The sequence below is a fragment of the Silene latifolia genome, chromosome 1 (assembly GCF_048544455.1).
Source record: "Silene latifolia isolate original U9 population chromosome 1, ASM4854445v1, whole genome shotgun sequence".
Classification (NCBI taxonomy): Eukaryota; Viridiplantae; Streptophyta; class Magnoliopsida; order Caryophyllales; family Caryophyllaceae; genus Silene; species Silene latifolia.
The window spans coordinates 30858629-30883774 of record NC_133526.1 but is presented as its reverse complement, the minus strand read 5'-3'; the positions used below and the strand labels follow the sequence as shown (position 1 = coordinate 30883774).

Sequence of the window (25146 nt, the reverse complement as noted above, 5' to 3'; positions counted from 1 at the left end):
CGTACCGAAAAGGATTTCGATTTCATTCTTTGTTTCATTTTAGTCTCTACATTGGAGTGTTGGTGTTCTAGTCCGCAGGGAGAACACTTATGCTCAAGTGTGGAAGACGTCAATTTTTGTTACTCCATAAAACATGTTTGAAAGATATCTGGTAAAACATACTATGTATTTTTTTTCACCTTTTTGTTCGTAACCGAATAATCTAATTGATGGGGCATATTCTGCACCGCTGACCAAATCAACATATTGAACGAGGTCAAAGATACCCACAGCAAGCCAATGACTTAGACATCCCAGTCGATGCAGCCTTTCGGCTGCCCGCCACCGGGTCTCGGATGGCAACCTACCGGCCGGGGCACATACCCGCGTACTCATATCCAAGAACCCTCGGCATGGAGTCAACCAGGCTCGCCGGCTTGCCATAGGTCCCTCGGCCGAGGGTAGATCGATCTTTCCACCCTTTGGGCCACTTGGCCCACTTGGCCACTACGTGACAAAAGGTGAAAGTCTATAAATACTCCTCAATCCTCATTGAGGAAGGGATCCAGGATCTAACCTAAGAACCACTTAAATTGGTATTATCTCTCTCATCTCTCTATCATACTACTTAATCACAGTAAGTTCACTGACTTAAGCGTCGGAGTGAGTACGCTTGGCACAAAGCCAAGCCCTCAGTTTGCTCATTGTCGCAGGAGAGGCCGAGGAGAGCAAATCAAGGCTAGAAGAGGCATTATTCGACAAAGCTAGCGTGGTAAACAAACCCTTGGAATTCATACCCGGAACAATTGGCGCCGTCGTGGGGAAAACAGATACTAGAAGCTAGTCATTCCCAAACACAAAAAAAAAAAAAAAAAAAAAAAAAAAAAAAAAAAAACCACCCAAAAAGCTAAGAAGATGTCAAAAGAACAAGAGGTGTTCAGAATCGAAGAGCCCCTCCACCCGAGGATACCGTCCACACTCTGCAGAGTTGTGCGCCCTCCACCAGCCGGATAATTCAACCGGAGTTCGGGATGCCAATAATGCCAGATACGCCACTGCCCGCCGACCAGGTCACCGTCATGGGGCGTGTGGTTGATGCAAAGAAAGCCGGCGCCTCCCGGACTCGATTGTCGCCGCGCCGGCTCACACCTGTCACACCGACAAGAGCGGCGGGACCCGTCCAGAAGCTAGGGCCCAAAAGGTGACTCCGAGAAACCCGAACGAAGCGCTAAGAGAGGCCGAACCTACCAAGACGCCGGGGAGCCCAGAGTGTCGGTGGTAGAACTAAGCCCTTCCCGCACTCGCGGAAGGACGATGTCGCCGCGACGCCCACGAGGCATGCCCCGCACGAGCGAGAGGAGTCCGACTCACCGTAGTCGAAGAAGGAGTCCGACTCACCGAGTCGAAGAAGGAGTCCGACTCACCGTAGTCGAAGAAGGAGTCCGACTCACCAGAGTCGGAGAAGAAGCCCTTCCCGCCACGGGGAGAGGGACCGGACTAGGGATGCGAGGAGCCGATCGCCGCGTGTCATTAGACACGTGGTCAGACAGCCCCTCAGTGCCTACGTCCTAGAGACCCAGGTGCCACCGAAGCTAAAGCTACCGTCTATATCATACAAAGGAGAGGGCGACCCAACCGATCATGCCGAGGCTTTCGAGTCTCACATGTCGGTGTGGGAGCAACCTGACGAGGTCTGGTGCCGAATTTTCCCAACGACCTTGGTTGGAATGGCGCAAAGCTGGTACAAGGGGCTACCCGATGGGTCGGTATACTCCTATTCCGACCTAAGAGACGCGTTCTTGGCCCAGTACTCTACCAATAAAAGGAGAGCCGTTGAGACATCGGATCTCCTGACCATCAGGCAGGAGGGAGGCGAGTCACTCCGAAGCTATGTGAAGAGGTTCGATGCCAGGGTTCAGCAGATTAGGGAGCTGAACAGCGAACTAGCGGCCTTCGCGCTGATGAAAGGCCTCCCCGCAGGGGACTTGAAAACGAGCTCATCAAGTGCGGTGGCCCGAGCCTTGAGTCCGCCAGAAATTGGCCGACCTGTGCCATTAAGGTCGAAGACTATCACAAAATATGGATAGGCCACGGCGAGGCCGGGCACTCAGAAAGAAAGAGCCACCGGGAGGACAAGCCGGACGAAGGGCGCCGTGACAATAATAGGTCACGAACCGACAGGCCCGCCAGAAGAGTAACCCGCCGGACGCCGGGGAGTTCAGTCCGTACTACCATAAGAAGTACAAAGATCACACCCCCCCTGGTCGTATCGGCCGCCGAGGTCTTCTCCCGAGCGTAAACGAGGGGCGAAATGGGAAAGGCCCCCAAACCTAGGGGGACGGTGACACGAGCCCGCATCTTGTGAGTACCACGGCCACACCGGTCACTTAACCAACGACTGCCGGCATTTGAAGAATGCCATTGAAGAGCTGATCCGAAAAGGGAGCCTCGGCAAGTATATTGCCGGAGGCCAAAAGACCAACACCGGTGGCTCAGATAAGAAATCCGTCTTTGAACGGATAGGGACAATTCATGTTGTCATCGGGGGAAACGAGAACGGCGGATCCGCTCGCGGACACAAACGGCACCTGAACGGACTGTATCAGGCCGTCAACTTCGTGCCCACTACAGCGGCCCTGGCTTCCAACATCCCGAACATAACTATTGGGAAGGAGGACTACGAAGGAATCATCGCCCCACATAGCGACCCACTCGTAGTCCACTTAGACATAGCTAACCACCTGGTCATGAGATGCCTGATTGACACGGGTGCTTACACGAACATCATGTTCAGGGAGTGCTTTCGGGGCTCGGCTGAAAATTGCGGACCTTAGCCCATGCACCAACCCATTGTACAGCTTCTCCGGGGCAGGCTTGGTCCCCCTGGGGTCTATCAAGTTACCAGTGATGTTCGGCCAGTCCGACGCGGCCAAGAATGTGATGTCCGAGTTCGTAGTCATCGACGGCTCATCCGCATACAACGTTCTCATCGGTCGTATCACCCTGAGTGAGGTCGATGCTGTAATGTCCATCCGGGCCCTGACACTGATGTATATCTCGGACCGCGGGGAGGTTCATAAACTCGTCTCAAAGAACGAAAAAGACGAGGTGGTCAACGTCCAAATATCGGCCAGAGGATGCAACATGCAATCCTTCAAAGTGGCAAAGAAAGAGGAAAAAGGGAAGAACCCATCCTTAAGACAGGAGGACGAACCGATGAGTACCAACCACGTCGCCATGGTCGAAGGGGTTGAGACAGAACAGATAGAGATTGATCCAGGACGCACCGTGATCGTCGGTGTCGGCCCGGAACCAAAATTCGGGCCGATCTCCTAGACCGCCGAGAAGGAACAAAGACGTCTTTGCGTACTCGGCCCGCCGAGATGCCAGTGTAAGCCGAGAAGTCATCGTTCACAAGCCGAACGTACTCCCCCCGCTCGCCCTGTGAAGCGAGAGGATGAGAAACTCCTCGGCCGAAAAGGAAGATGCCATCAAGGCCGAGGTTGATAAGTTGTTAGATGCAGGCTTTATCATCCCTTGTACATACCCTGAATGGCTAGCTAATGTTGTAATGGTTAAAAAGTCATCAGGGGGGTGGAGGATGTGTGTTGATTTTACGCAACTTAATAAAGCATGCCCGAAAGATTGCTACCCCTTGCCTCGGATAGATAGTTTAATAGACGCAACGGCAGGCTACACAATGCCGAGCCTCGCTCGACGCCTTTTCAGGATACCATCGGTATTCATGGCAGAGGAAGACATGCCTAAATGCGCATTCATCACCATACACGGCACCTACATGTACAAGATGATGCCGTTTGGTTTGAAAAACGCCGGCGCGACTTACACAAGACTGGTGGACAAAGTGTTCCAAAATCAAAAAGGGCGAAACATTGAGGCTTACGTCGACGATGCTATTGTCAAGAGCAAGTCCGACGGCGAGCACCTAGCCGATTTACACGAGACATTTTGTTCACTAAGGAAATACAAGATGAAGCTTAACCCTACAAAGTGCAACCATTTGTCCGGGCCGGCAAATTCCTCGGCGTGCTTGTTAGCGCCAGGGGAATTGATGCCAATCCAGAGAAAGTCCAAGCAATTCTAGACCTGCCGGAGCCGAGGAATCGCAAAGAGGTTATGATACTGACCGGGAGGATGGCGGCCCTAGCCCGTTTTATCTCTCGGTCAGCCGACAAGAGCACCCCATTCTTCAAAGTGTTAAAAGGGAATAAAGACTTCTGCTGGGGGGAGGAACAGAGCACGGCTTTCAAACAATCGAAGGCCCACCCGCAAACTCTCCCGACCCCGTCCGCACCGACGCCTGGGGAAACGCTATATCTATATTTAGCAAGAACCTCGGCCACGGTCGATCGTAATCGTCGTCGGGAAGAAAACAAGCAAGAAGACCAATATACTTTATCGCCCATACACTGTTGCCGCCGAGAGAAACTACCCGCCGATTGAAAAAGCAGCCTTTGCCGTGGTTGTTGCCGCAAGGAAGTTGAAACCCTACTTCGACGCACATCCCATGACGGTCTTAACCGACCAGCCGTTGGAAAAAGCATTGGAAAAATTCGAACATCAGCAGACTTATCAAATGGGCGGTGGAGCTATCCGGCTTCGGCATTCAATACAAACCGAGGCCTTCGATAAAGGGGCGGCGCGCGCAGACTTCTTGGCCGAGTGCACGTATCGGGAAGAATCGTGTCCCGGCATGTGGGAGGTATATACCGATGGATCCTCCACAACGAACGGCTCGGGAGCCGGCATCCTTATCATCGCCCCAAACGGGGACGAGTTCGAGTACGCTTTGAAGTTTACCTTCTCGACCTCAAACAACGAATCCGAATATGAGGCGGTGATAACCGGAGTTGAGTTAGCCGAGCCGCCGGCGTAACACATCATTTTGAAAATGGACTCTCTCTTGGTGACTAACCAATACGAAGGAGAGTACGAAGCTCGGGACGATGGGATGGTAAGATACCTGGAAAAGGTAAAAGCCGAGACCTCAAAATTGAAGTCATTCAAAATGCGACACATCCCTGTGTCCGAGAACAACCGGGCCGACGCTCTCTCAAAGCCGGCGGTTCAACCATAAAGAATATCACCGAACCGTCTTTGGTGGACATCAGGAACGCTAAAAGCATTGACGAAACCATCGGCATGGTGTGCGACGTGGAAGCCGAGACGACATGGATGACTCCGATAAAGAGGTATAAACTGTCAAACGAATTACCAGGGGACCGCAACCTCTCGCAAAAGATAAAGAGGATCGCAGCAAGGTACTTGGTGTTTGAAGGAGAGTTATACAGGAGGTCCGTGACAAGGCCACTCCTGAAATGTGTCGGTCCAGCCGATGCAGAGCTAATACTGACAGAGATACACGAAGGCATCTGTGGTCATCACATGGGGGCAAGAACACTAGCCCACAAAGCTCTCCGAGCCGGCTACTTCTGGCCCACCATGCTTGAAGATTCCAGAAACAAAACCAGAAAATGCAACAGCTGTCAGATGCACGCTCCGGTGATACACGCACCTTCCCGAGACCTGCAACCAGTGCTTAATCCCCTTCCCTTTGCACAGTGGGGAATGGATCTACTAGGGCCATTTCCAACGGCATCCGGAGGAAGAAAGTTCCTAATCGTCGCCGTCGACTACTTCACCAAATGGGTTGAGGCCGTGGCAGTGTCTGCGAAAACTGCGGCGGCCGTAAGAAAGGTGATCTGGGAAAATGTCATAACTCGCTTTGGGTTACCCCAAGTCATGGTGTTCGACCATGGCCGAGAATTTTGGAGTGACACAATAATGAGCTGGTTGGAAGAACTCGGCATCAAATTTGCATACTCCTCCGTCCGCCACCCCCGCAGCAACGGACAAAGCGGAGGCAGCCAATAAAACGATCCTCAACGGCTTGAAGAAGACAGTTGAAGACCTCAAGGGAAGATGGGCCGATGAGCTACCCGGCGTACTATGGTCCCTCCGGACCACGGAGAAAGAAGCAACGGGGTACAGTCCTTTTCACCTAGTCTACGGGCCCGGCGCGATCCCGCCGATTGAAGCAACGGTGCCAACATTCGAACGGCCACTTTTAACCCGGATGGAAACGAGGAAGGCCTAAGAACCTCCCTGGACCTGGTCGAAGAAAGCCGAGATACAAAGACGCCTTAACTTAGCAAAGATATCGAGCCGAATGAAAAGGGCCTACAACCGAAGAGTCCACAAAAGGGACTTAAAAGTAGGAGATCCGGTCCTAAGGAAGTCACCGCCACCAACAAAGGAAACATCCATGGCAAGTTGACGGCCAATCGGGAGGGTCCCTACAAGGTAGTTGAAGAAATGAGGCGGGTACATACCGGCCGACGGACATGGGAGATATACCTTTGATGAGCCATTGGAACACCGACAATCTCAGAAAATACTTTGTATAACAGCGGAGTTGCCCAAAACAAATTGTTGGCACCCCAATGCATATTCATATCTAATGAGGAATCATCCAAGTTTTTCATCGAAGTGTTAATCCACCCCAATCAGAAGGCATACTAACATATGTACACAGCAGACAGAGCCAAAACCTCGATCATCCCGGCCTTTAACGGGAGTGACGGGGGGACGAGCCGTTATGCTAACATACGTTCAACGGCGGTCAAAACGTAAACTCCGTTGCCCAGAATCGGCCGGGAAGAGACGAGTGAAACGCGATCGCCTCGGCAAATTAAGACCGAGCTTAAAGACGTTAAACACCGTTGAGATACGCATTCTAACCGCTCGGCCAAGCCGAAGGTAAAACGAAAAGCGCTCAATTAATTAACGCAACTGTTCTCGGCAAATTAAGACCGAGCTTAAAGACGTTAAACACAGTTGAGATACGCATTCTAACTGCCTCGGCTAAAGCCAAAGGTAAAAACGAAAAGCGCTCAATTAATTAACGCAAGAAGACAAGTGAAGGAATAAATCAAAAGGCCTCGGCCAAGCCAGAGGCAAAGCAAGCAAAATCTCATTAAGGAAAAGATAACGAAGTTACAAGAAGGAGAAATACAGACGACGGCCGTCCCCTTTGGGATAAGCCAAGACTCTACCTACCAAGGTCTTACAAAATACAAAGAAAAGTAAAGCAAAAGGTTACGGACTGGTTCTTTGAAGCGCCAAAAGGATGGCAGGGAGAAAAGGCTTAATAGTTGGCCCCGAATAGCCGAAGCTATCCGAGACGCCGGGTGAGCCCGGTGACGACCGCCCGTCTCCCTATGCCCGTTCTCGCTTGCCCTTACCGCCATCGCCAGCGTTACCCTCGGTGAGCGACTTAGATGCAATCTGGGCAGCCTTAGCATCCTCGGCTTTCTTGGCAACCTTAGCATCCTCAGATGCCTTATCCGCCGCAGCTTTCTTAGCTGCCTTAGCATCCTCAGCTGCCTTATCCGCCGCAGACTTTCTTAGTCGCCTTAGCATCCTCATGCCTTTCTCTCGCAAGGGCCACCTTTGCGGCGGTCGCCTCCTCCTCCTTCTTGGCCCTCGCATCCTCGGCGGCCTTATCCGCCGCAGCCTTCTCTTTAGCCTCGAGCCTATCGTCGAACAGCTCGTCAAATTTTGTCCACGGAAAGGAGCCATCCGGATAGACCTCATCTATCACCTCCCTGAAAGCTTCTTCGGTCGGGTCCCTATATCGAGCACACATGCGAGGGAGAATCGTGCTTTGAAGTGTCTCAATATCCTTCTCCCTTTGGGCAAGGATAGCACTAGTCTCCCTATGCGACTCAGCTTGGAGCCGATACGCCCTTTTCGACTCCTCCCTTTGGGCGACAACAACGTCGTAGCCGCCCTTGTACCGGTCCCGTTCCTCCTTGACTTGGCGGCGGCAGATCGCAGCCTCTACCTTGGCCTTCTCGGCCGACAAGCAGGCTTCTCAATTTCCTCGACCCGCGCTTGTGCGGCAAGGAGGTCATTCTTAGCCTTCCGGCCACCCCTTTGCGGCAACAACATCGAGCCTCACTGCTCTATCAACGGTCCCGTCTCGGCCAAAGCCTTTTCTTGCTCCCTAATACGAGAGCCGACGCGATTCGGACCAAATCCCAACCTTCTTGCTCGCTTTGTACCCTCCGCTATGAGCCGGTCGTTGGATATCGACGCGAGTACGGAGTCGACATTTTTTCCCGCCGTCTGCATGGGCCTCTTCTCAACTCGCCGCTCGAATTGGGACGGATCGCGCCGGTTGATCTACAAAAATTCAACCAAAGAGTCCACGTCAACGTTCATGGACATACCAGAGAGCCGGTCATCGGGTATATCTAATGAGCCGGCTAAACCGAGCCGCAAGTTAGATCATGTACCGGAGGGCTTGCTCTTCTTGGCCGGTTGACCCGTTTCCTCGGCTACCGGCATTAACATGAGCGACGGACGGGACGCATCGGCGGCATGGGGAGATTTTTTCCTCTTACGCCTAAGCGGAGACCCTCAAGATCGGAATCCTCTCCATCGACAATGTCAACGACCTCCACCCTCGGTTGAGGCGTAATCGAGGTTGACACCGTCGCCGCCGTAGACTTGGATTTTCGGACCCGGCGAGGCAAGGCAAAGCAGCCTACCTTGGCACGGGCCGCCGTCTCGTCCAAGCCCTTCAGAGGTCGAGAGGCGACGGACGGCGGTCATGCACATCGACCTTCGGATTCTTCTCCTTAACGTTTCCGTCTTTGTCCAGCCCCATCTTCTCGAGGAGTTGCTCAGACAGTTCGGGACCAAAGTGCTCTGTAAAAGAAACAAAGTAAAACTTAGACAAAGGGACATGTCAAGATACAAACAACGAAAAACATTAAAGCAGAAATGGGCCTCACACCGACCCCACTCACCCTGTGCTAGGGCCGGTATGAGGCCGACATAGCAAAGCGGCTCGTCCATCAAGATGATTTGCGTCGGGGGCAACCAAACCTTCGGCACCCCATCATCATCGACCTCGAAAAGCTTCAGTGCCTGCTTCTCGTCCTCATTAAGATAGACATTCCCGGCGTCCATCTTATTCTTGCCCTTGGGGATCATCTTCTCACGCTCCCCTTTGCTCTCGCACCGCAAGTTGACGCGATGCTCAAAAGACCGAGGCAACGGATAATCATCTGGGACCTCAACATACACCCACCGTTCCTTCCAGCCCTTGCAAGAGGTGAGCTTAGGCACGGTGAGAAAGCCTGGCTCAGTCTGGACGCTATACCACCCCCGGCCACCTTGAACATTCATTCGAAGAAAATGAATTCGGCGGAATAAGTTCACCGTTGGGATCACCCCCCTGAAGCGACACAGCCACACGAAGCCGACTATAGTCCTAACGGCAAACGGGTGAAGCTGCGCCACTGCAACGTTCATCGCCTGTATTATGGTAGAGACGTAAATATTGAGAGGAAACCGGAGACCATACTCCAGGTGTCTCATATATACGCCGATGTGACCCGGAGGAGGGCAACAGACGGTCTGATCCTCTCTAGGGATGACAATGTTGTACCCCTTGCCAAAAAAGAAGTGCTCCTCGAAAAATTCAGAGCCAGAGCAGCGGGCGAGCTCATCGGTCCAAGCACGATTGGGGCCGATGGTACAGGCATCGTAATGATGCAAGACTGTCGCCCTCTCCGCACCGGAAGGATTCCTTTCCTCATCATCGTCATCATCCTCCCACTTTGCTCCGAACTCGCGGTCAACTTCGGGGGAAGGAGACCTAGGGCCCTCGACCTTAACGGAATTGCGGCTACCGCCTCCTCCTCATCAAAGCGCGACGGGGAACCCCGGCGCACGGCATCTTGGGACCGACGTCGAGAAGACATGGTTCACAACAATTACTTAAACAAAACAAAAAGTTGAAAAGGTTTTTTGGTTTACCTTGAAGAAAAGTGCTACGCCGACGTAAAAATTCTGAAGATCGGAAGAGAGGGAAAGACTTGGAATTTTGGGAAAGAAGAAAATTTTTAGAATGAATGAAATTGTTAACCAATTTCACTTCAAAGATCTGGTATTTATAGGCAAAGGCCCATAAAGGAGGACCAATCAAAACGCAGCCCATGAAGCGTCAGCCAATCAACGAAGAGACACATGTCAGGCATGCGTACACGGAATGTCAATCGACGCAATAGCGGTTGAATGTCAATCAAAGCAACAAGAACAAGCGTCTTCAACACGCCCCTTCATATCCCTTTGCCTATTCATCTTCCTCAGCAAAACTCCTAAAGTATCTATTCTCCGCCGGCAACACGACTAACCAAGCTAGGCAGCACCGGCCAGGGGCAATCAACATACACCGGCACTCTCAACCTTGGGTCCGCCGGCCAGCATCACCTTCTCTTCCACATTTTGATGTCCATTACACATCCATGTGGAGGGGGGATACGGTACGGCCTGTACAGAAGTAAGCCGAAGGAGAAAAAGCCGGGGCAGAAAATTTTCACTTGCACAGAATATACACTCAGCATACATCGGAGCCCATACCACGGCATAGACTACGCTGGGGGCAAATTGATGGGGCATATTCTGCACCGCTGACCAAATCAACATATTGAACGAGGTCAAAGATACCCACAGCAAGCCAATGACTTAGACATCCCAGTCGATGCGCCTTTCGGCTGCCGGCCACTGGTCTCGGCATGGCAACCTACCAGCCGGGGCACATACCCGCGTACTCATATCCAAGAACCCTCGGCATGGAGTCAACCAGGCTCGCCGGCCTGCCATAGGTCCCTCGGCCGAGGGTAGATCAGTCTTTCCACCTGCTGGGCCACTTGGCCCACTTGGCCACTACGTGACAAAAGGTGAAAGTCTATAAATACTCCTCAATCCTCATTGAGGAAGGGATCCAGGATCTAACCTAAGAACCACTTAAATTGGTATTATCTCTCTCATCTCTCTATCATACTACTTAATCACAGTAAGTTCACTGACTTAAGCGTCGGAGTGAGTACGCTTGGCACAAAGCCAAGCCCTCAGTTTGCTCATTGTCGCAGGAGAGGCCGAGGAGAGCAGTCAAGGCTAGAAGAGGCATTATTCGACAAAGCTAGCGTGGTAAACAAACCTGCTTCGGAATTCATACCCGGAACACTAATAATGTCTTGAACTTTTGATTCTTCCCAATCTGTTTCAAGTTTCGAGGACGAAACTTTTTGAAGGTGGGGTGATTGTAACACCCCGTATTTTATTAAGTAGGATAAAATTATTTTAATTGATATTTTGGATTTAATTATGTTATTTAACTATTTCAGTATCTTTTACGAGTCTTTTTTTGAAATTCAGTCCTTAGTGGACTCAAGTCGGACCCGGGAAAAAGTCATCGAGTTAACCATTTTGAATTTATTTTGCTAAATGAACAAATTTCGTTAAAATCCGCTAATTTAGTAAAATCGCTAATAATTCCGTTTCAAGCCGATTTCTTATTATTTCCGTTAACTATCTGAGTTTATTTTATTTTTCATTCTTTAAACTTATTTATTATTGATTCCGTTTCATTTATAAGACTCTTTCTTAAACCGGTTAAATTTAACTCGAAACGGTTTTAATAACTATCGAAGTTTCTTAACGACGAAGAAACGTACGTATAATAAATAGCTAGTTAGCTAGCTGCTCCCTCATTTCTCACGTATCATTCCTTCTTCTCCCTTCCTTTTTTTCTTCTTTTTCGTTCTGTTTCATTTTTTTTAATTTTAAATTGATTCTGTCACTCCGTTTGTCATCCGTTATCAATGATTTTCGTTCCATAGTGCTGCTTTCATCGTTCCTGTCAATCCGTTGTAAGTAAAATTCATTTTCGTCATGTATTTTTACAAACGCAATTTATACTTTCAGCTTTATTTATTATAAGACGGTTGTAGATGCTAAGATAGACGGTCTTGTATAAGATTTGTTAGTCATGAAGGACTAATTCGATCGGAAAAAGGTAACGATGACGGGTTACTCGATATTACTTGTAAAATATGTTTATTTTGAATGCTGGTTAGTCTGTTTTATAATTGAGACGGTGTATAATTATATATAGGGATCCTTATGGATGTTAATTAGTCAGTTGTATAGTTGAGACGGTGTATACTGATATGTGGAGATGATTGAGACGGTGTATACTGACCTGTAGGGATCATTTGGGATGCTAGCTAGTAAGTGGTATATTTAAGTCGGGGTATGTTGACATGTAAGGATTGTTTTGGGTGTTAATTGTTGTCTTTTATAGTTGAGACGGTGTATCTTGATATGTAGGGCTGTTTTGGGTCCGCTAGATGGTACTCGAATAGGTCGCTTTAGATGGCTAAAATGAATGCTTGGATCGGGTTTTTGAGAACCCAAAACTGGCTGTCCCGCACTGTGGTGGTGGCTGGTTGTCTGAGTTCGTGTAGGGGCTATCCAAATGGCCACTTTGAGTCTGGGGTCGGGTTTATTTTGGCACAAATGTGATTCTTTTGAATGACTTAAAACCCGCCTCGTATTTCATATAACGTAAATCATTAATATTGCTCCTTCACATATTTAGTTTAGTGGACTCATTTAATTTTGATAAAAGGGCTAGATATATTTGGTAACTTTGGGCTAGTTGTGTTCATAAATTGTTTTGGCGCTAACTCATTTTATTTAAAATATAATTAAATTAATTTTCGTCTCATATTTTATATAACGATAATTCGTTAATATCGTCCTTTCACATAATTATTTTAGGTGACTCATATGTGGTTGAAGATGAAGAGTAATTTTGGGTTTTAGAAGCTTTCTCAAGTTATTTCTTGTCTCTTTGCTAGCTTAAGGTAACTATTCCGAGTTACTCGACGATTTAATGTCACATTGATGTTGTGTTTGGTGTTTGTTAAGTGTTTAGGTGATTGGATAATGTGTTACTTTCGTTTCTCACATGATAGAAATTGAAAATAGCATGAGAATGATATTGTGATAAATTTTGTGATTTGGGCCAAAGTAGGCCAAGACTCTGAACTGGGCCAGATTGACCGAACGAGTTTGGTCAAACTAGGTTTAAACCGGTCAGCCTCGATTTGACCGATGACCCGTCGCGGGACTCGGGTCGAGGGTTTGTCTTTGAGGTGAGATTGGTTGTTATTGGATGTTTTACGTTGATGCCTTAATATTTGTGACTATCATTTCACATGTTGGTTGTTGGATGAATTGGTTGCCTTATACTTGATTCTTTTTATCTTGTTGCCATTTTAGCTTGTTCTCATGAATTATGAGATTAACGGTTAGCTGGAATTTGGATTATTATTGATATTGGAGATTTTGTTGGAATGTCATTGGATTATATTCTTGTGTAGCCTTCCATATGCTAGCTTGTGATCATTTATATTTACAAGTTTGGACTTTTTGCTCTTTTTATTGTTAAGTTGGCCTAAGTATTCACTTGGGACGAGGTCTTAAGTGAGTATTTTCAGTTATTGTCATAGATAGGTCATTATAGTCTTTGACGAGTGTATGTTCACGGCTTAATAGCCTTTGTGTTCCTGGCTTGGTGGGTTTATATCCAAGCTGGGGCATGACCTTCTCGCCTATTTTGTGAGTAGATGGTCGGCTTAAGTACTAGCCAACCCTTTGGTGGACTCCTTAGGGTACTCATGTGGTTTTATCATGAGTCTTGGGTGCGGTGGTTTTATCCGCATTTCTCTAGGTCTGCTGTGAGTCTAGGATTAGAGTTGAGTCGTATCTTGGCCATGTTTTAAATGTAACCTCTGAGCCAAAATACTAGCTTCCCTACCTCGTGGTATAGACTCGAGTTACAAAGTGACTATTGACTGTACTAGGAACTTATGCCTGTCTCTAGATATATTGCCCTTTCTTGTTTGATGATTCTATGAATCATAGAAGGTGAGATGCAAGCCGGCTATGGTTGATAGAGTTTGGATTCCCGTGTGTTATTTGACTCACATGATAGTGTAGCTTGAGTTGGTCTAGTATTCACATGCTAGGACTATGTGTTGTTATATTGTTGTTCACATGATAAGCACGATTGCCTAGCATCTTTATGCTAAGGCTATGTGTTATTCGTATTCATATTCTTATGTTTACATGTTATATTAATTATGACATTTTGTGGCTGGGAGAACTCGGAGTTACTCCCCACTGACTGTGGCTTTCGTATTTGTATAAAATGCGATTGACAGGTAGGTGATGCATATATGGGGTACATGGACGAGCTAGCGAGCAAAGTAACCTTGGGACCTAGATTGGCTTTATTATGTTGTGACCCTTAAACACTTTTTATGTCATATACTTTTTAGGGACATATGTCTCCCTTTCTCATATTTGGGTTGTATAACTTTGTTTCGCGACTTTAGCGATATTTCATTCATGAGATTTATTTTGGACCTTGCATGTTTGACACCTTCCTAATTGGATATTTTTATAACAGGTTCAGGTTTCGTTTTCGGTTTTAAAAATTACAGGTTTTTACCCAAATGAACCTATTACAAATATATCCATGCAGTTTTTATCTAGAATTATGTGTTTACTTTTCCGCGATTTTTGAGGGTGTCACGGTTGGCATCGAGCATATTTGCTCCGACGCACGTTTGTGCACCCCAATGTAAATAACTTGACCTTTAAATAATAAACTTGAGAGACGGGTAGGATGGGTAGATTTAGGATCTTATGTTGTAGTCTCTTTGTGATTGCTCTTTGTTAGGTACTAACCTGTTTGTTGATTGTCATTTAATAATTGTTGCGTTCTTGGATCAATGACCGTGAGCTTATCTATACGAAGATCAAGACTTGGTGCCTATTCTTTGAAGATTGAAGATTTGTTCAACCTTTGAAGAATGCTTCTACTTCCTTAAAGATGTTTCTCGTTCTTTTGGTATCTCGCCTTATTCTTAATCTCTTGGTGCTTATCCTCCTTCTAAACTCCCTTCTGTTTTACTTTAAAAGCTACGCTTGTACTCCTAACTTGTCCTTTGTTCCTTGCTTATCCTCCCTTAACGCCATTTGATAGTACTCTTTCTTGTGAGGAATGTTGACCTTGGTTGGAAAACTTGACTCTTGAGGAGATTGTTTGTGTTTGACCCTTAACCCTGGCTTTGAGAAGTCGTGATGTTAGAAAGACTTAGGTAAGGTGATGAGACATACTTAGTGATTCTTATACCTAGTTTCCTTGACAAAGTGAGTATAATTGATTGGTGGATTATTTGTGTTAGGAATGAGTTGCCTATGTGATTAAAGTTATAGAACTTGGCTTTGTTGTTTATGTTTGGGATTTGAAAGCTTAGTAGGTTGAGCGTCGTCACCTTAGGAGTAAACATGAGATAAGTTTAGAATATGAATTTGGAAGAAAACCCATTTTCAGATGTTAACAATCCCGTATAGATTGGTGATGTGATTTGATGTTAGTTGTTCCTTGAGGACTTTGTTGAGAAGTCTTTGTCAATTCATTCTTTGGTTTTTAAAACATTAAGGTTGTGTCGAGTGCTTGAGATAAAGAGATGCTTTTATACTTGAGTGATATATTTGCTTTAGGGAAATCCTAATATGTGATAAGATAGGTGGAAGAAGTATCTAACCGATTTATCACCCCTTAAGCGAGCGTTTATTTTACCTTGACCTTTGTTTTGGGATTTGGTCGTTTTGTTATGAAGGTACAATACCCTAATAGGCGTGGCCTTGTTAGAGAGAACCTTAAGTTTTAGGAAGCGTATGGATTAAGCCTTAAAATCCTCTTTCGTACCATTAATCGTTTTCCTTCCTTTCGTTCATACCTTGGTTGGATTTGATTCTTAAGTATAAAAGTTTACTCGTTATTTCCTTGTCTTGAATACCTCCCTAATTCTAATATCTCTTACTGGTTGTTAACTAGTTATCTTTATGATTCGACTCTTTTAGTCTCACATCTTGACATGTTCATATATCCCTTTTTTAAATTTCCTATCATTTCCTGACCTGGTTATTACCCTTTGTTTCCTTAGTGGAGTGATGACATTGTTGTTTGAGATTTGAGTATCTGGCATTTCCTTGTTGTCTAATTTCCCTTTCTCCTCGATCATAAGCGTTACCGTTCATACCTCATTTTCTCGCTTCATCTTGCTCCTCCTTTAAGTTTGACACTCGTATCTTGTAAAACTCTATCTTTGTCATCCTTGTAATTTTGACTTCAATTTCTACCCTATGAAATTCATTATAACTCTCTTGTTGCTTAAGTTTGAGCTCTCTTAACATACTTTGTTTTTTTTATGCTATCTAAGTTACTTTCCTTTTTGTACAACTTCTAAACTTTCAAGCTACCAGTTTCGATTCATTCTTAAAAGTTTATGTCACTTCTGCAAACCTAACCTATTTTTAAAGATTTGAAAATGAAAATTTGATTTAATTCCATATTTTTTCCTTGAGTATAGACTTCTTTATCATGATTTTAATCGCTAAACCCGAGATTTCTTTAAATTTTATCCAATTTCTATTAACCTTGATCTATTTATGATTTCTTTGTCAAAGTTTAAGATTACATTTTCAGAAATTTGATTCCCTTTCGAGTTTAAAAGTGAAACCTTTATTTCTATCTTGACTTTTTGCAAAAGTAAATTTGAGTAGATTACCTTTCTCTTATTTTGATTTTAACGTTGATCGGATGTTAGAACTAGTTATTGGAGACGTTTGATAACTTGTTCTACGCTTGTCGGCGAATAGTTTTTGTTTTAAATTTGTCCCTGACTTGGAAAGTTAGCGTTCTTGTGTGCACGACAAGAGCAATTCCGTTCCATGAATGAGACTTATGTTTTTGAAAACTCTTCATTAATGTTTTTGAAGGTATTTTGATTTTTGATTTATACAAATGATTTGCCTTTTAACCTTATCTTTGATTTGGAATGTGATGTTCTTGAATACGTAACGAGAACACTTCCATTCCTCTGATGAGAGTCTGATTCTGTCGGAAAATTTTAGTTGAAACTCTTGAAAGGATTTTGATTCTTACGATAAGTGACCTTTTAAATGTTTTAGTTACCGATTTCAATTCCAGTTTTATTTTCATAACCTTTCATTTCTACTATCAAGTTTCGAGGACGAAACTTTTTAAAAGGTGGGGTGATTGTAACACCCGCGAATTTCCCATTGTAACACCCGCGAATTTCCCATTTTGACATTTAAAATTTATTTAGCCGTTTAATCACCTTATTTTATATTTTTAAATTATTTAATTTAATTAATTCCTTTCAAACACGATTTTAATGAAAAGAATATTTTTAAAGTACGTATTATTAAATTATATTTCGAGACATAATTTATATGAGAATAAATGTATACGTATTTTGGTCGGATAATAATAGTGACGGTAATAATAATAACTTCCATCTCAATTTCCGTCTAGCTATAGACCGTCACATTTCTACTGGTGAGACTAACCTTTCTCGACCTACCCTATTTTGACAACACGAATTGGGTTTATCCAATGAAAACTTTCACTATGAATTTGAAGTTTTATACAATTTTCACTAGTTTTGAATGAAGTATAATATCTAGTTTTGCTCCTACAAACACGTACCGAAAAGGATTTTGATTTCATTCTTTGTTTCATTTTAGTCTTGTGGACAAGGCCCTCGGGAACTGCGTCCGCGGGATCCACACTAGGCATAATCGACTCGAGGTTCTTTCGAATCGAATTAAGACAAATTAGAGTCGCCACCAAGTTTTTTGGGAACTTGGAACCGTTCAAGTCAACTTTACACCTTTCATCGAAAAGCATAAAGCCAATCGACTACGAGTGATTAAAGATAAAGACTTGTACCCTATATCACTCGATTTGAATGACTCTCGTAATCCAATGGTATTTAGACGGATCCACAAACCATAGATCTTGAGTAAGGGGTGAGGGTACGTGTTGGGAAGCCCATAAGGACACCCAACCCCGCACGTCGATAACGGCCTCTACTAAGTCAAGTGTCGAATTTCAAACAAGGTCATAGCTACTACGATATATGAAATGCAAACATCGTTTTCAAAACCCTAACATGTGACAATAATTTCTATGTCGTTTTAGATGCAACTAAACTAACTTCGTCAAAGTTGTAATTTAGCATGTGGGTTGATTAATCTAACAACATACAAAACAAAGCAAACAAGGCTTAAGGGGGAATGGGGGAGCCGTGGGATCTACCTATTACAAACCAGGCATTTCATGCCGACACAACAATAAATTAGAAATACAACTCGATCTAAATACAATTGCTACATACGACACCATACACGACACATGGCCATTCGGCCTAGGAAAACGTGCACAAAGGGGTGACTCACGGCCTACATGACTCACGACCTTGGGTCACTCCTCGTAATGTGTGCTTTCACTTGATCTTATCGAATTAGACATAGGGCCACACACCAAAGCATGCATTAGCATAAATCGGGCCATGTTGCTTTAAACAACATGCGATTTACTACGCTCTCACTTGCATTGGGTCACAACCGTCTAACTAAACAAAACTAAGGTTTTTAGAAATCGTTTGACTCGATAAAGGAGAACTAATTACAAACAAGTTACAAAACGCGACTCGATAAACACAAATTGATTACAAGATACAAACAATGAGACTAAGATAAAAAAACGAGAAAAGGGATACAAAAAACACGGCCAAACACGACCTCATACACGGCTATCCTAGTTCCTAGGTTAGATTGATTAGGTTGGATGGATTTGCAAAGCGATGCGGAAAATACATTAGAAATCGATGACAAAAAGAGGTCAGAAGGCTTCGCCTAAAGCCGGGTGTTCTACACGGCCTAAGGGGTCAAATTAGGTCAAACTCGCTAATTAAATTTAACTCATCGAGTGTTAATAAGAAGGTGCTAATCACGCACTCTTATACTAGCGAGAAATTATGTGAAAGAGAGAGATGCGTTCATTAAGTTACAGAATTGTCGATTGATTTTAGAAGCTATGTCGAAGCACCCTAACATGTCTAATTAGGTTATTTAAATGATCGAATGTCGTCTAAATAAGTCATATGTTAAAAATCAGAGGTCGTATTAACATGTAAATGGTCCAGGGGTAGGTCGAATCACACGAGAGAAGAGAGGGGTCAAAAGACGAAGAACGAAGTTAGAAATCGTTTTATTAATGCCCTACCTTGAACACGAGGATATGTAAATGAGACGGGGGTGTACGACCGACTGATGTAGCGGTTTCTTTTCCCATCTCAAGTCAACGCGGGTGTTCATGGTGGTACCTTAACTCATACTCGGACTAAAATAGTTTCATAGTTAATTAAACAATCGATAAACAAAAACGATAAACGAATAAAACAAACTATAAAAAAACAAACATAAAAAAAACGAAATAAAAGGGAGAAAGAGGAGGATTTGATGCACCCTCAACCTACATGTATTGTTGACACCGTCTTGGGTCGTAATCGATGGTAGATTTTATCTCGAGAGGCCGTCGTCGACGAACAAACAAAGCAAACAACACGTTTTTATCGAATCTGGACAGCAACTTTCAAACAGCGATTTCTCTACAGAGTGTATAAGTGTAGAAATGAAATGGAAATTCGTTAAAAAATGAAAACAAAAGAAAGTGAAATTTATTTCCTAAAAATGAAAATGAAATTTATTTCCTAAAAAGAAAAGGAAATTTAGTGTGATGAAATGGCGAAGGTGTCGACGTCGCCTCGAAATGCGTGCCCGCGAGTTTAGGAAACTTGAAGTATGGTAATCTCCCGTATTTTACCAAAATAAAACCCCGTAGGAATAGGAAATCATGCGTCATAGAATAAGGAAAGATCCAACGCGGAAATCACAGGAGTGAGACTGGGGAAGAGGCGCAGCATGAGCTGCGTCCCTTTGAAGAGGCGCAGCAGGTGCTGCGCCTGTTCCCAGGCTGGTCCGTTCTGGCGGATTTTTGGAAACAGCAATTGGTATAAATAGAAGCGTCGATGGAGTTTTAATTCACATAAATCTTCCGTCTTTTCTTCGTCTATTCACATAAAACTCCCAAAATAAATCTTCAAAAGAAAATTATCATCATGGATACTTTGGAGATCCGCTTGAAGGAATGGACCAATGAATTTTCGAATATGGAGAAGCATGACATGGGTGCTTATAACCTTGGATCTTTATTGAGTTTGAAACTCATTAAGATTGTAAAACCATTCTTGGATGCTTGCCTTGATTATTGGGACCCGAATTATCATGTTTTCGCGTTCCCAGGAGGTGATATTTGTCCATTTCCTGAAGAGATAGCTGCTATTGGTGGGTGGGATCCCGAACATCTTCCTGCCATTCCTTCCACTTCACAAGGGTATAAGAGACTTGCTTGGACTGACCAGACTTGAGGTCGATCGTCTAGTTACCCCGAAAGGCGTGAGGATGTTGGACTTTATAGATCGATTCATCAACAGGGCCGACCCTACTGTCTCTCATGTTGCTAGGAGGAGAGCATTTGGCTTTTGTTTGTTGCATGTGTATGTCTTCCAAGGGCATGTTGATGAAGACTTGAGAGGTGATCCCCGTCTTTTGAGCCTTATTGAGCAAATGGAGCTGCGCAGGAGCCCAGCTTGCTTATGCTTAGGGGAGATTATTTTGGGCTTGGATAATAGGAAATCCAACCGCGATCTGCCGTTTTTGGGGAGTCCCGTCATTTTGCAGGTAAAAGACATCTTTTCTTCCTTTTTTTTTTTTTTTTTTTTTTTGATTGGTGTCTAATACCTGCTTTTGGTAGGTTTGGCTTATGGAACGGCTCCGATTAATCGAGCCCCCAGTTCATGCACTTTCCTATCATTCCCGTATGATTGCGATGAGGACGCGGTTGTACATGGTGGACTTTACCCGGGTCTGCGATTATTGGAAGAACAAGCTGAAAAGTGATGATGGCCCGTTGATTAGGTGGGTTGTACCGTGGTGGCACCTCAAGTCTGTCACTGGAGTGTCTTCATTGGATCCCACTAGGTCTGTGCGCATTCCCGGATTGGAATTTATGGTATGCATCTTTCCGGAAAGACTGATGAGGCAAGTTGGGCTGAAGCAGACGATCCCTAGGCTTGACACCGTCCCGCAGACTGCCATGGCGCTTACTACCGAGAGCCGAAGGGAGTGGGCTACTAAATGGGCCCAAAGAAACATGTGGTTCTTGAACTTCTCCGCCAATGCTTTATGGGTGTCGGATTCCTATCTGAGGTGGAGAAAGGCTGCAACTCCGGAGGAGCGCGAGAGACTGAGGAAACGCGAGCCTGTTGACTACAAGGTGCGCGAGGGAGAGAAAGAGAAGGAGAAGCATCTGACAGAGGGAGAAGAAGAAGCCGGGTTTCAGGTCATTCGTCCTTCGAAGAAATCAAAGACTACTCCTGTCGCGGAGATGGTGGTTGGCAAGAATGGAAGAGTCAGGCCTCGAGAAAGACCGTTGGTGATTAGGTCTGAAGTGGTGCAAGAGCGCCCAGCTCGAGGTCGTGACAAGAAATATGACAAGAATGACAAGGGCAAAGGGAAGATGGAGGAATAGCCCGAGTCTTTATTTATTATTTGGTTATTATTATTATTGTTGTTGTAATAAAAAGGAGGGATTTTTAGAATCCTAGCCTATTCTATTTTTATTATGTAACGTACTATTATTATTTTGGAATTGAATGAAATAAAAGGTTAAATGGTTATGAAACCGTTGTGATTTTCTTTTATTATAATTGTCGAATTTCAAATGCAATGCAAATGTCCTTCTATTTACATTTTAGATATAATGGGTTGAATCCTGTGAAGGATTGCCTACGTATTCACTTTAAAAAAGTGAAATCAAACCCTTGCGCGTAGTTCGAGTAAATGTAAAAGAACAATTATTCGAAGCAAGAGCTTGTAATGAACTTAGAAAATAAGCATGAGCTTTTGCTTGTTCTCAAGGTGCGAATTTAGTTTATTTGATGATATGAGGATGACAATCTTGTCAAAATGCAAGAGCACAGTGACACTTAGCTTATTTCAGCTTGGCCAGGGGCCGTTTATTTAGTTCCATAAGAGCGACACATAGGTTTACGCGAGGCGCGTGTTTGGTCCTATTCTAGGCATAGTACCGTTTCAGTTGGTCAAGGTTTGTGGGGTTGGAAAACTCATTCCCATCTAGGTCTGTGATTCTAACCGCACCCCCTGGGAGTATGGATTTGACTAGAAATGGTCTGGCCCAATTAGGTTTGAATTTTCCCCTTGGGTCAACAGGTAAAAGAGCTCTAACCGATTTGAGTATTAAGTCTCCTTCTTTGATGTTTCTTGGCCTAACCCTTTTGTTGAAAGCTCGTTTGATACGTGCTTGATATGTTTGGACATTATGTAAGGCGCGTAGCCTACGTTCATCCAGGAGGATGAGTTCTTCATATCTGTCTCTCTTCCAATCGGCTTCCGGGATTTGACTTTCTAGTAGAATACGGAGGGATGGTATTTCTAGCTCGACTGGTTGTACGGCTTCCATGCCGTAGGTCAAATAGAAAGGAGTAGCCCCAGTGGGCGTCCTGACAGATGTATGATACCCCCATAAAGCAAAGGGTATCTTGCTTGGCCAATCTCTGTAGTTGTCGATCATTTTCTTGAGGATTGTGACAACATTTTTGTTTGCCGCCTCTACCGCGCCGTTAGTCTGTGGTCTATAGGGCGAAGAGTGGTGATGCTTAATCTTGTATTTGGCTAGCAATTGTTCGGTTTCAGCTTGGAAGTGTGACCCATTATCGCTAATGATCTCATGTGGGCAACCATATCGACAGATGATGTTGTTTTGTATGAATTTTGCCACATTTTTAGCCGTAAGACCAGTGTAGGAAGCCGCTTCTACCCATTTGGTGAAGTAGTCAATTGCCACTAGGATGAAACAGTGACCTCCTGTTCCGGCTGGGATTATCTTCCCGATTATGTCAATTCCCCATGCGGAAAATGGCCAAGGAGATGTCATTGTGTAGAGCAACGAAGGAGGGACATGTTGTACATTCCCGAAGATTTGACAATTGTGGCAATGTCTTACGTATTTGATGCAATCGGATTCCATTGTGGTCCAATAATATCCCAAACGCGTGATTTTCTTTGCCATCATAGGCCCACTCATGTGGGGACCGCATTCTCCGTCGTGGACTTCTTCCATCACCTTTCGTGCCTGTGAATGATCAAGGCAACGTAGGACTACACCAAGAGGTGTTCTTTTGTATAATTCTCCTTGCGTCAGAATGTATTGGGAAGCTAATAGGCGTATAGCACGTTGTCCCCTCTTGTCCATATCTGGTGGATAGGTACCATTAAGCTTAAAGTTTAAGATTGCTTGGAACCAGGGTTCCTGCGCGATTTCCTCTTCATCGGTGATTTGGTGGACATAAGCCGGTTCTGACCGTCGTTCGATGCATAAAGGCATTTCCATCATGTGATCTGGCATGTTTATCAAAGATGCAAGTTTCGCAAGAGCGTCTGCAAATTGATTTTCCTCTCGAGGTAGGTGTAAGTAGGTTACGTGATCAAAGAATTGAGCGACTTGGTCTATCCTAGCCTGATAGGGTGCGAGGCTTTCACTTCGGATTTTCCAAGATCCTGTAACTTGGTTGATGATCAGTGATGAATCCCCATGTACTCGGAGATTTTTGATGCCTAAGCTTACTGCCGCTTGTAGTCCAATGAGACAAGCTTCATACTCTGCAGCGTTGTTTGTCACCTCGAAGTCGAGTTTGACAGCAATCGGTGTATGCTCACCTTCAGGAGAAATGAGCAACACTCCTATTCCGAATCCCCTTAAGTTTGATGCTCCATCAAAGTATAGATTCCAGGAGTCTACATCTGTTTGAAGTATATCCTCGTCGGGAAATGACCAAGTATCTATGGTTTGTGCGTCGTTGATAGGATTTTCTGCGAAGAATTCGGCGACGGCGCGACCTTTTATGACTTTCAGTGGTACGTATTTAAGGTCGAATTCTGAGAGCATCAGAGTCCATCTTGCCAGACGTCCGTTGAGGACGGGTTTCTCGAAAAGGTATTTGACTGGATCCATTTTGGAGTATATCTTGACGGAGTAGCTAAGCATGTAGTGACGTAGTTTCTTCGTTGCCCACACAAGAGCGAGGCATGTCTTTTCGAGTTGTGAGTATTTGCACTCATATTCCAAGAACTTCTTACTTAGGTAGTAAATAGCTCTTTCTTCACTTCCTACAGTTTGAGCCAGCATAGCACCCATGGCGGTTTCAGTTACTGTGAGATATAAACCAAGAGGTTGATCTCGTTGTGGTGGCATGAGCACTGGTGGTTTAGCCAATATCTCCTTGATTCGGTCAAACGCCTTTTGACAATAATCATCCCACATGGTGTGGTCTGTTTTCTTGAGTTTCTTGAAGATAGGCTCACAAATCATCGTAAGTTTCGATATGAATCGACTTATGTACTGTACTTTTCCCAGGAATCCTCTGACTTCTTTTTCTGTTTGGGGTTGTGGCATTTCGATCAGAGCCTTGATTTTGGAAGGATCTATTTCTATTCCTCTTTGACTAACTACGTATCCCAGGAGTTTGCCAGATGTTACCCCAAATGTGCATTTCTGAGGATTGAGCCTCATGTTGTACTTTCGTAGCCTTGCGAAGAACTTGCGAAGGTTCGCAATATGTCCCTCTCTTTCCTTGGATTTGACGATCATGTCATCTACGTATACCTCAACTTCTTTGTGCATCATGTCATGTAGGAGTGTAGTTGCGGTGCGTTGGTATGTAGCTCCGGCGTTGATCAATCCGAACGGCATTACTGTATAGCAATAGGTTCCCCATTGGGTGACGAATGCGGTCTTATGCATATCTTCCATGGCCATCTTGATTTGGTTATAACCCGCATATCCATCCATGAAGGATAGTAATGCGTGGTCTGCAGTATTGTCCACTAATATGTCGATGTGAGGTAGCGGAAAGTCATCTTTTGGACTCGCTTTGTTCAAGTCCCTAAAATCAACACAAACGCGGATTCTCCCATCCTTTTTGGGTACGGGTACTATGTTAGCTACCCAGTCAGAATACTCGGAAACTTTGATGAACCCGGCCTTGAATTGCTTGTCAACTTCTTCTTTAATCTTTAGAGCCCACTCTGTTCTCATTCGTCGAAGCTTCTGTTTCACAGGTTTGAAACCTGGCTTAATCGGAATCCTATGTTCGGCAATATCCCTGTCGATCCCTGGCATGTCTTTGTAGGACCAAGCGAAAACGTCTTTGAATTCATTTAGGAGGTCTATGAAATCGGCCCTTTCGGTAGAGCTCAAGG

At 44.9% G+C, this 25146-nt stretch overlaps 1 long non-coding RNA gene across 1 annotated transcript; it reads left to right on the top strand.

Annotated features, from left to right (window-relative positions):
- The first annotated feature begins 12639 nt into the window (after positions 1-12639).
- LOC141602207 (uncharacterized) lies at positions 12640-14334 on the top strand. The gene is made up of 2 exons (XR_012524383.1): positions 12640-12725; positions 14088-14334. It is a non-coding gene; the product is annotated as an uncharacterized LOC141602207 (long non-coding RNA).
- Positions 14335-25146: the final 10812 nt, after the last annotated feature.